At 46.2% G+C, this 12,516-nt stretch overlaps 1 protein-coding gene across 2 annotated transcripts in view; it reads left to right on the top strand.

Annotated features, from left to right (window-relative positions):
* Nucleotides 1–1,457: 1,457 nt before the first annotated feature.
* The window catches only part of Adck1 (aarF domain containing kinase 1), a 120,162-nt gene continuing 109,103 nt past the window's right edge, over nt 1,458–12,516 (top strand). Inside the window, exon 1 of one of the 2 annotated variants that reach the window (XM_026401301.2) lies at nt 1,458–1,529. The gene's annotated coding sequence lies outside the window, so the exon portion shown is untranslated. Of the gene's footprint in view, nt 1,530–4,728; nt 4,780–12,516 lie in introns of those variants that run through there. The other variant, XM_077799619.1, reaches the window with a different exon arrangement.

The following is a 12,516-nucleotide window of genomic DNA, read 5'->3' as shown; positions in this document are numbered from 1 at the left end:
GCTTTTGTGGATTTTTCTGGATTCTTTTGTGGATTTTTTGTATTTTGAAATATTAAGGTGAAGATTTTTTTTTGGATTTATGTGCTAGGAATCAGTGTTGGGAGAGTGAGAGGAAAAAGGAAAGATTTTTTTGTGGTGGGACTTGATTCCGGGGATTCTTTACTTCCAGAGAAGTGAATTTTATTTTTCTGCTGTTTTTTAAAAATACTGAGACAATTTGTATTGAGCCTCTTCATTGCATTCTTGTCCTGCCGGGATCAGGAGTGGTTGTAACCCAGCTGCTGCTCTGGGGCAGATGCAGGCCGGCTGGCACCAGCGTCTGCTGCTGGAGCCCGCTTTTGAATTGAAAGATTTCTGAGACACAGGCACTGAGAGAGAAGCCAGCTCCACACCCTCATTACTCAAGGCGAAGGGTATGTGCTCAGCTCCTACAGTCTCAGCTCCTGTTCATGGAGGTTCCATTTTCTCCTTTGTCTAACCCTATGCCAATATCACAATTTTTAATAGCTTTATGGTGCATGGGGAACATGGAAGGGCAAGCATGTTATTCTTTTTCAAGAGTGTTGGCTGTGCTTTGCTCTGTATTTTTCCATATAAACTTTAAAATAGTTTCTAAAGGTCGGGGGGGGGGAATCTTGTTGGAAATTTGGTTAGAATTACATTGAAATAGCTGGGCGTGATGGCTGTGGTGGCTCTTGCCTATAATCCCAGCCACTGGAGAAGGTTCAGGCAGGAGGACCGCAATCTGGAGGTCAGCCCAAAATAAAACAAATAAATAAATAATAAAAAAATGCTGGGCTTAGGCTAGGGTTGTGGCTCAGAGGTAGAATGCTTGACTAGCATGCGTGAGGCACACTGGGTTGGTTCCATCCTCAGCACCACATAAGAATAAAATAAAAAATAAACGACTAAAAAATAAACGTTTAAAAAATTATTAAAAAAAAAAAAAAGTGCTGGGCTTGCAGCTCAGTGGAAAGTGCTCCTGAGTTCAATCCCAGAACCAAAACAGACATTGAAGCAACAGATGAAACATCTGAATCCCCGATAAAGGGAAGAGGTATTAATGGAATGAATACATGTCTGATAAATGTCTCCAGGGTACATCTTACAAGTCAACATTCGGTAAATACGGGTCAATACGTGAGGGCCACAGGTACCCTGCATATTCTTACCATTCAGCAACTGTCAATGAATTTCTTCTTCACCTACTTGTTCTGATACCTTATTTAAAATCTACAAATCCACAAGTGCATCACTTGCATTCACTAAACGCAAATCCACGACCTCTTGATAAAAGTTTTCGGTAAGATTCCGTGAGAGCATCAGAGTCTCTGCCTCCAGGGACCGAGAGGTCCGAGGACCGCGGCGGCTCCTCGCTCCGCTGCCGGCGGCTCAAGGAACCGCGAACTACAAGTCCCGGCAGGCCGCGCGCGCCGGCTTCGCCCAGCGCAATCGGGGCGGCCGAGGGCACCCTTTCCAGCCAACTCCGGACCGCAAGGCTGCGGGGGGGACGCCGGGCTCTGCCGGAGGTGAGTGGGGTCCCAGCGGCGGGCTGGTGCGGAGCCGGGGCGGACCAGGCCGGTGCCTGGAGTGCGGGGGAGCCGGGGGGCACGCGCCCGGCGCGGTTCCGGCTATGCAGGAGAACAGGGAAGGAACCCCAGCCGGCGACCTTGTCACCCGGCGCGCGGCCACGTGCCTCGGGTAACTCGCAGGGTCCCGCCCCCCTCCGCCGTGAGTCTCTCGCTTGGCGCTCCAGCGGGTATTAGTGGACTGTCCTTGAGTGGCACAGCCTGGCGTGCACCCGAGGAGGCGGAGCTGGAGGAGGGCCGCAGGTGGCTCAGCAGGAAGCCTTCACACCCAGGTGGCTCTGGGCCCCGCGTCGAAGGCAGCTGGGGCTGGAGCCTGGTCTGGTTTCTAGCAGGGACGACCCTGACTTGCCAGCCTTGCACCTGGGCTTGCCACGTTCCCCTGTCCACTAATTATCACTAGGACCTTGCAGGGGCCCTGTGCTTTCGGATCGCGGGATAAATGTGGGCCAACACCCAGCAGGGTGTGGAGAGCAGCTTGTAGAAAACCCCAACTACAGTTCTGTCCTAGGGTTAAGTGGTGTTTATTTTCCACTAACTAGGAAGTCATTCAACAAGTATTTAAGGATTCCCTTCGTGATGCGTGGTGCATAGCGGGTGCTCAAAAAATATTTGTGAGAACAAGCTGCTTGTTCTGGTCCACCCTTTGCTCTCTCAGAGCAGACACACCTGCATTCTGCTCTTGTGCTGTCACACGTTTTCTTTAAGCGTTTTTCTTGTTGCCCTAGATATCTAGCAGAGTCACCTGTAGGCCTTGTTACTGCACAAAGTTTTGGATTCTTTCCTCCCAGCTTTCTGATTCTGGTACTGTAGATCTGGTACTGGTACCAAGGATTTGCTTGTCTGTCATGTGCCTATGGGATGTGGATGCTGCTGGTCTAGGGACCATAGTGGTGTACCGTTATTTTATAGGCAAAAGTTCTCTCTTCACATCTGGTTATGGGTCTTCTTGTTCTTGTTTGCCAGTTTTACTTTTTCTAGTTGTAGTAAACATTTGCATATTATTTTGGACATAGTATTTTGTTAATCCTCCACCTTTCTTTATATACAGTTTTTTTTTTGTTTGTTTGTTTGTTACTGGGGTTTGAACCAGGAATGCTTTACCACTGAGCTACAACTTCAGCCCTTTTTATTTTATTTTTTTGAGACATGGTCTTGCTAAGTTGCTGAGACCAGCCTGGAATTTGTGATCCTCCTGCCTCAGCCTCCCAGGTAGCTGGGAATACAGGCATGTGCCATCATGTCCCATGCCACCATACTGTGCTCCAACATGCTGTGTTATGTGCAGATTTTCATGCCTTCCTACACTTGTGTCATTTTTCCTGGATTATATAATATTCTGTCTTACTGTCATTATTTGCTTGATTATTACTCAACAGTCCTTGCAGATGTAAGATTTGATCTCTGCTGGGAGAGTGGCCTTTTACTCTTGTCTGATATATACTCATTTTCTTGACAGAGAAGGGACCTGTGAGAGAAGAATAGTGCTTGGTTTAGTTTTCTGTCCCCTTCTCTCCAACCAGAGCAGCTCACTGAATACTCTGGGTTTAGCTTCCTATGTCAGAGAGTCTCTGTGGTCCACCTCCAGGCCCAGCAAGCTGCTTGTTCTAGTCCACCCTTTGCTCTCTTAGTTAGAGCAGACACACCTGCATTCCGGTTCTGGCTCATCAGCCAAGTTTCCTTGTCTGTAGGCTGAGACTTTCACGGTCTGCACCTTGGAGTCTAGTTGTGGAAGTTGTGTGAGAGGTTGAAACGCTGAGCACTGTCCCTGTCTTGCTGGAAGCACCTGCACTTGGCTTTCCTCTATTCACCCAAAGGTCCCCTTCCCAGGATGATCTGAATAGAAAATTTCTATTCCTTGCCTAGGTGAGATTTATTTTTCTTAACTGCTCTGGGACCTTGGCAACAGTCAGAGATTACTTTTTTTTTTTAATAGTTATAATGGACAACATGCCTTTATTTTGTTTGTTTATTTTTATGTGGTGCTAAGGATTGAACCCAATGCCCCACAAGTGCAACGCAAGTGCTCTGCCACTGAGCCCCAGCCTCAGCCCAGGCATTCCTTTGTTTAACCAATACTGATTCAAGCAACTTCTGGGCATTAAACAAGAGGAAAGGTGGTATGGTTAAAATTTGGATTTCTCCGTTGGACTTCATAGTTCTCTAAAGGACATGGCAGACTGTAAACTCACTCAGGCCCATGACACCGTCCCTAGGCACTGACTCATTTGCTTTTTATTCATTTTACTGACCAAATTCGTCTGAGGACCTGTCCACTTTCTCCAAGAATATTTTTGTGTCTTTTCCAGTCTTGGGAACGGTTTAGGGAACAAAAACCTTATTTGTCTAATAGTCTTTCTAGGAAATGGGAGGAGGCTGTGGTCACTAAGAGGATTAATGAAATTAGATCCCAAAGTACCTTTCTTCTGTGGCCATTCCCACTTGTGTGCTAAGCAGGGAGAGATGATTCCAGACCTGTACTCCTGGGACATGGCATGGGGAGAGTCAGGAGATGAATGGTCTGTCATCCTAATGGGTTGGGAGGCTGAGGCAGGAGGATTATGAGTTTAAATCCAGTCTCAGCAACTTAGGGAGACCCTAAGCAACTTGGTGAGACCCTGTCTCTAAATAAAATACAAAAAAGGGGTGGGGTGTGGCTCAGTGGTTCTGTGCTCCTGGGTTCTGCACCTGGGTTCCACCTCTGGTAAAGGAAGGAAGGAAGGAAGAAAGGAAGGAAGGGAGGGAGGGAGGAAGGAAGGAAGGAAAAGGCCTAGCTACTTATAGACCTCATGAATGGTAAGTGCTTGATTTTCTATTTAGTTCTATTTAGGATGGATATTTTGTTCGACCAAAACTTCCCACTGTGAACTTCCTGTTGCCTGATTTTATGACCCACAGGGTTTTTCCTTGGTCTAGGGAGATGGAGATCATTCTTACCATTGATTCCATGGTGAAGCAGCTAAGGCAACTTTGTGGACTGGAACACTCCTGGATCTTGACATGGGATTTCTAAGGCTCCAAACAGTGCCTTCCACATACCTGCCACCGTTAGGGCGTGGTGGAGGGTCCTGCCCAAAGTGACTGTCTCGTTTACTCGAGGACAGTAGAAAGAACCTTATTGCGCTTGGATTTCCACTATTCACCACGAGGCCCCCTTCCCAGGACGAACTGAGAATTTCTATTCCTTGCCTGGGTGAGATTTATTTTTCTTAACTGCTCTAGGACCTTGGCATCAGTCAGGGATTCCTTTGTTTAACCAATATTGATTCACACCTGAGGGTCCAGGTGACCTCTTAAAGAGGTCATGTGCCATAAAAAGGGAGAACTGAGCACCTGGAGTGGGAAGGCCCTGTCCAAGCTGTGAATATGAGCTGAGCCACCTCTCTGTTCCTTGGTTTCCTCATTTATACCTGGGGATGATGATCCTTGTTACTGGTTTGTGTATAATGTTTAATGAGTATAAAGGGCTCTGTGAAGGTTAGTTTTTGCTAATAATATTATCCAGTGATCAGGATTTAGGCCCTTGGTGGCCTCAACCCCCCTGCAAGTTATGTACTATTATCCAGAGCTAAGTCAGGTGAAAGTCAAAAAGGCAAATAAACAGAATTGGGCAGGTGATTCATTAGCAAAGGGTTTAATAATGAAAGGTGTTTTTCATCGACAGACATATTTCACACCTGACAGGTCTTTTAAAATACCCTCAGGGAAGCAGCTCATTTGCATGTTAAACACTCACCGACTCCTTATGGAAAACTCCAGCTCCAATCTATTTAGACACAGTTTGGCTCCTATATCATCTATTTTATGTATTTCAATTTCCACTTCTTTTATTACTGAGGACAGTTTCTTGAAAAGTGGGTCGTGGAAGTGGATGCTTTGCTGCCACTTCTCATCCCGAGGTGTCTCAAGGGTAAGGATGGCCTCCCGGAGGAGAGGGGTTCAGGTGAGTACGTCCTGGGCGATGGTGCTGAGGGTGATGGGCAGAAATGGTTATCATACTGGCAGCCCAGGGTGTGTATTTTCACAGGGAAATCTGTCGTTACTGGCTCTGCACAGGCCTCAAGGGGAATATTGACTCATTCATTCAATAAATGCTTTTGGAGCACTTACTATGTGCTGTGCCAGGGTGTGGCAAATTAATGTCTAAGGCCAGACATTGCCATAGTCCTTACTTTACATGTCCTCTGTGGTGTGCTACAATGCAGAGTTCAGTCACTGCACTGAGATAGAATAGCCTGCACAGTCGGAAGTAATTATTGTATGGCTCTTTATGGGATAAAATGGCCAGCTTCTGTTCTAGGCAGAGAACAGAGAGTATGAAAGCTCTGGGGCCACCACATGCTGGGCGCATTTGAGGACTGGTAAGGAGGCAGTGCGGTTGGAGTAGAGCGAGTCAAGGGGAGTGGGAAGGGCTTCAGAGCCTAGAGGGAAGTGGGGAGGCAGATCCTGTAAGGCCTTGTAGTCTGTGCTCATCCGAGGCCTTGGCTCTTCATGAGGTGGGAGCCATTGGGGTGGTTAGAGCGTGGGAGTGCCTAGCTGGACTTAAGTTTCCACATTAATAGACTAGCAGACCAGGGAATGACCCACTCACTCGTTTCATTATTTATTAGCAGGCTTATTATTGTGCTTACCTCTAATATGCTTCTGAGGTCTGTCTTAGGAAGGTGGCCATAAACTCGAGCCCTTCCCTGATGGGTATCTGAGAGGTTTGGTGGTGGATGTTCACAGTCTCCCTTTGACAGGGTCTTTCTTTATTTTGGCAGATGGTCCAATACATGTGTCTGACCTGCTACCAGGTCATATGTGACCCGTGTCCAATTTATTCCTTCCAGGAGAGCCAATCTGTAGGAGAGTCCTGACTAGGCCAGAAGTTAGGTTCAGGTGTGTTAGGTAAGACACAGGGGAGGCAGCTCACTAAAACACAGGAAATAACAGAAGCCTTTTATTACTCACAGATCCATAAGAAAAGAGGTGTCATGAAAGCTGATGGGAAGTCTGGGGAGAGCATGGAGCTCAACCAGCAGTGGGTGCAGGGGAGAGGCAGACAGACAGACAGACACCTGTGGGTCAAAGCCTTTGTTGGTGTGTGTTCAGAGTGCACCCCAGCAGGTTTGCCTTGGGGAGTTCTAATTCTTAGAAGAAGGAGGTCGCTGAGGTTACAGTAGATTGTGTCTCTAAGGTAGATTGTATCTGCCTCACAGGGTGGTGGTCAGCAAGAAGTGGTTGTAGGAGGCAGATATCTGGATCAACCATACTGAGGAAGAAGTCAGAACTAGAGACTCAAGAGTGACTAAGGCTTGCTTCTGGCATGGGAAAGTTTAACCTAGACTCAAAATGGATGCCAATGAACATAAAGCTGTTGGAATGCTCCACTTGGTATTTACTTAGTAGCAAATGCTGCCTTTTGCATGTAGTCGAAGAGGCAGATATAGGACCAGATTGTTAGAAATATAAGCAGAGTATAAATGAGGCTAGAGAAAAGAACTCGTAAAACAATGAGTTCTGAGTGATTGGCATTCACAGAGCCTCATGGGGGATGATGAAGTGTGGAGGGCTATTTGAGTAGGTTGAGTGTGGAGGGCTATTTTGGGAGATAAAGCTGGGTAGGTGGGTTGGGATGAGAATGCATTGATCCTTGACTGTCTTGCCAGGGTATTTGGACTTTTAGGTAGGTGGAAGGTGTTAGAAATGATATGAATGCACTTAAAGATGATGGTGATACTTCCAGCAAGAGTGAGGGTTGCGTGGGGTGTGAGAGCTGGTTTGCAATGCAGTGAGTGGTTGAATAGTTCAGGCAAGAGGTGATGGTCAGCCCCTTACCCCCCACCCCTTATTAATTACTCATGCCTGTACCTAAGCTAGGAGTACCTCTACATAAGCGCTTTGACTTTTTTCTCTTGATGCTCTGAATTGAATCCAGGCCTCATGCATGTTAGGCAGGTGATCTGCCATGAACTGTAGCCCCAGTCCTCTTGGACTTTTCAGAGATGAAGACAATCACAAAGAAAGGAAGTCTCATTTTCTGGGGGTGTTAGGCATCATGTTAAAGCAGTGTCTCATTTCATTCTTACAATGACCCCGTAAGCTTGGTACTCTCAAGAGCTCCCTCAACTAGATGATTACACAGGGCCCCCAAGTGGTTGTGACTTACTTGAGATCTACAGCTGGTGAGCAGTCAGACCAGGCCTTCACCCAGTTCCGGAGCCTGGGTTCTTTTTTTTTTTTTTTTTTTTTTTGGTACTGGGGATTGAGCCCAGGGAGCACTTAACCACTGAGCCACATCCCCAGCCCTTTTTATAATTTATTTAGAGACAGGGTTTTGCTAAGTTGCTTAGAGCCTTACTGAGTTGCTGAAGCTGTCTTTGAACTCGCAATCCTCTTGCCTTAGCCTCCCAAGCTGCTGGGATTACAGGCGTGTGCCACCATACCTGGCCACATTGAAGATCTTGAAGAAGGAGGATGTGTAAGGAACTGAGGTCACCCAGCCTCATTTCAGGCCTACTTCTGGGTCAGATTAGGAACCTTATATTGGTGAAAGCAAAGAAGAGGGAGGCCTGAACCTTTTACCCCTTTCAGCAGGAAATACTGCAGGTGAGACTGTACAAAGCAAGGTGAAAAGGTAGGTTTAGGTGGGGTCTTGCTAGAAGGTTGGAAGTGGGCATGCCTGAATCCTCTGGGAGTTGATGGGAAGGGGATCCTTTGCCAGAAAAGAATCTCTGAGGCTGGGGATATAGCTCAGTTGGTAGAGTGCTCGCTTCCTATGCACAAGGCCCTGGGTTCAATCCCCAGCACTACAAAAGAAAAAAAAAATCTCTCTACAACCCATTAAAATTAAAATGCCTGACATACAGAATAAGGATAGCCCCAAGAGAAAAACATCAGGTCACATTTAGAGTCAAGCAAATCATAATGACTTTCAATTTCTAAGCACAAACTCTAAAATCCGGGAGGGCTTGGATTGATGTGTTCCAAGCTGTGAAAGAAAATAACATAATCAAATCTGCTAAATCCAGATAAGTGATCCTTCAGAATTGAAGAAGAAATAAAAAATGTTCCAAGATAGGTAGAGAGTAAAAGAATTCATGACTAGTAAGCTAGCACTACAGAAAATACTTAGAGAAATACATTACCAAGAAAAATAAAAAAAAACCAAACTCCCGAACCCACAAATGAACAAATCTCATTTGAAGAGTAGCTAAGCAAATGAGAAATATGACCAAATTAAACAACAGAAATAAATCAATATATCAGGAATTAATAAATATAAAGTAGACACTACTCAAAGTCTCAGCTATTACCAAGTATAATAATACTGGATGATTTCAGTGTGCCTTTCACCAGTAGAAAGGTCATCCAGATCATAAGCTCACTAAAAAATCTTCTAACCTAAATGATATTATAAATCAAATGACTTAACAGACATCTGTAGAATGTTTCATTCAACAATACCTGAATTAACTTTCTTCTCAGCAGCTCATAGAAGCTTCTCCAAAATAGACTGTATGTTAGGCCACAAAGCAACTCTTAGCAAATCCAAAAAAAAAAAAAAGTAATTTCTTGGATTTTGTCTGATCATCGTGGAATGAAATTAGAAATCAATACTATTTTGTTCAGCTTTTGTGTCACTTTGACCAAAATACCCAATCAGAATAACTTAGAGGAGGGAAAGTTTATTTGGGGCTTCAGAGGTTTTGGTCCATACATGGCTGACTCCATTGCTCTGGGCCCAAGGTGAGGCTGCACATCACGGGGGAAGGGCCCGTTGGAGGAGAGCTGCTCACCTCATGGTAGGATCTTGTCCATAACATAGGATGATAGCAGCAGTATTTACATGACTGTGTGGTGTGCCAAGGATTGAGTTTTAGCCTTTTGTCACTGGTTACCAGCTACCTTACAAGATCAATTGAGAAGAGGAAATTTTATTCTGGGCTCATGGTTTTAGCAGTCTTGGCCAACTCTCACTTTTGGCCAGAGGTGAGGCAGAACACCATGGTAGAAGGGCAGTGATGGAGTAAAGCTGTTCAGCTCATGGCAACTGGGAAGCAGAGACCGTGGTGTTCAGCTCATGGCAACTGGGAAGCAGAGACCGTGGTGGGGGCAGGGAGAAGGGGCCATAGGTAAGATGAAGCCTTCCAGGGCACCCCCCACCCCATGACCCACCTTCTCCAACCACATCCCATCTGTCTACATTACCACCCAGTTTGTTCATTCAAACTAGATGGACTAATCAAGTTACAGCTCTCAAAATTGAGTCATATTCTTTGAATATTCCTGCATTTACATAGGGGCTTTTGGGAAACACCTCATATCCAAACCATTCCATTTGCTCAAAAGCTCATGTCCACATTACAATGCAAAATGCATTTAGTCCATCTTCAAGAATCCCCATAGTCTTAACAGTTTCAAAAGTCCAAGTTCAAAGTCTCCTCTCAGACTCAAGGCACACTCTTGGCTTTGAGCCCTTGTAAAAACCAAAAGCAAGTTACGTATATCCAATACACCGTGACACAGAATAGACATTCCCAATCCTAGAGGGAGAAATATAGGCATAGAAGGAAGGGATGGAACCAAAGTAAGACTGAAACCCAGCTGGGCAATCATTAGGTCCAATAGCTCCATATACAGCATCTGGGGTACGTGGTGGCACGAAGTTCTCTTCAAAGTGCCTGGGCCACCCCATCCTTTGTCCCTGACAAGGCCTCTTTGTTAGCCGGGCTTTCTCTATAGCCAGTAGCTTTCCTCCATAGACGGTCCACGTGACTGGCATGTCTTAAACTGGGGGGTCTCAACTGCAGCTTGGGCTTCACCTTTACAACTTCATACATCACCCTCTCATTGGCAGCCCTCAGGCATTCTGACCCTACTACACTTTGCCTGGCCTTCTAGGCCTTTCTTTAAAATCTGGTGGATGCCCCCAAGACCTCTTAACCCCAATATCCTGCATTCCTGTAGAACTGGCACCATGATACCAAGGTTTGCTGCTTGAGCAGAAGCCAGGTCTCCTTGGACCCCAACTGCAGTTGCTTTGGTGACTGAGGACAGTAAAATGACTCCTGGAGAAGCAGTTTTTTGGGCACCCCTGTGGGGGTAGGGTACCCCCATGGTCTCTTAAAGGAGTTTTCATTTCTGTATGCTTGAGCCTGCAGTGGGGTGTGGGCTTGCAAATTCCCGAGATGCCCTCCAACATCTTTCCTATTGTCTCTGTGCAAAGTACTTAAATGCCTTCAACAACCGCACTTCCCTTGGCCCCAATTTTACATGCACTTTTCTGGCCAAACTTCAAGTTTCAAAAATTCTTGGGCTCTTCTGTCTGCTCCTGATTCTTGCAGTAAACCTAGTTAAAAACTGTTAGCAATATTTATGCCACTGCATGAATGCTGTGCTACCTTGAAATTTGCTCTGCCAGGTTAATTACCTTTAAATTCAGCTTCATACTAAGTCTCAGAATGTGGGCAAAAAATGCAGACAAGTTCTTTGATAGAATGTAATGTGAAGTCCTTAGTCCAATTTCCAAATATGTTTCCCCTCTGAAATCTCCTAAGCACAATTTTTATTTACTCTTTGCATTCCTGCTGGTATTCTAGTCTTCTGCACTCCCACCAGCATCACCCATTAACCTATGCTTACAAAGGCCCTTCTAGACTGCATTCCCAAACTGTTCCATAAACCAGTTCTAAAGACTTCTGAACCACACAGTCAGGTGAGTTGGAGCAACAGCCCTCTTTATGTACATCATCTCATTTTTGTGTTAGTCAACTTTTTGTTGGTGTGACTAAACTACCTGACAGTAACAACCTAGAGGAGGAAATGTTTATTTTGGGTTATAGTTTTAGAGGTTCAGTCCAAGCTCGATGGATTCCATCACTTTGGTCCTGAGATGAAGCAGAACATCATGGCGCAAGGGCGATGGCCAAGGCAGGCTGTTTATCTCTTTTTTTTTTTTTTTTTTAAGAGAGAGAGAGCGAGGGGGGGGGAGGGAGGGAGGGAGGGAAGAAGAGAGAATTTTAATATTTATTTTTCAGTTTTCGGCAGACACAACATCTTTGTTTGTATGTGGTGCTGAGGATCGAACCCGGGCTGCACGCATGCCAGGCAAGCGTGCTACCGCTTGAGCCACATCCCCAGCCCAAGGCTGTTTATCTCATGGTGACTGGAGGCAGAGAGAGCAGGTGGAGGGGCTGCAGGGATGATGAACCCTGGCACACCCAGTGACCTACTGCCTCCAGCCTGGCCCCACCTGCCTACAGTTATCACCCAGATAGGTCACTCAAACTAGGATGGACTGATCAGGTCACAGCTCTCTGGTAATCTAATAATTTCTACCTCCGAATATTCCTGCATTAACACAGGAGCTTTTGGGGGACACCTCACATCCAAACCATAATGGGGCGTATATTTTCTCTCACGTGTGGAAGCTAGAGAGAAAAAAGTTAAAGAAACGTGTGTGTCGGGATGGATCTCATGAAAATTGAAGGGAGACCAGTGGAGAAGAGGGAAGGGTGCCGCAGGCGGCTCGCGGGCCGCGGGTTGAGCGGGCTGGCTGAGCCCGGTTCCTGCTGCTGCTATCTCCGAGCACTGCCTGCGGCACCCCTGCTGAGCGATTCCCTGCTGAGCTGTCAGTGCACGTGGGCTTGCAATCTTACAACCCAGTTGGGCACAAAAACACAAGCCAGTCAAACTGAGACAAAGTTTTATTTAGAGAGAGGCCGTGTGTGCGTCCCCTAACAAGTGGGTCCACCACGTGTGTGTTCTACCTGAGCCGGGGGGCCTCCACTTCCCCCGGAACACCCTCCTACCATCCTTTCCCAACCAATGGGAACTCTCCCATTACAAGAGTGACATGAGTAACCTGAGTCCTGAAATGGGCCCAGCTAAACAGCATGAGTCCAATTACCATATGAATGTGAATTACTGGCTGGCAGTCACTAAA

The sequence above is a fragment of the Urocitellus parryii genome, chromosome 6 (assembly GCF_045843805.1).
Source record: "Urocitellus parryii isolate mUroPar1 chromosome 6, mUroPar1.hap1, whole genome shotgun sequence".
Taxonomy (NCBI): Eukaryota; Metazoa; Chordata; class Mammalia; order Rodentia; family Sciuridae; genus Urocitellus; species Urocitellus parryii.
This window is presented reverse-complemented; position numbering and strand designations above follow the sequence as displayed.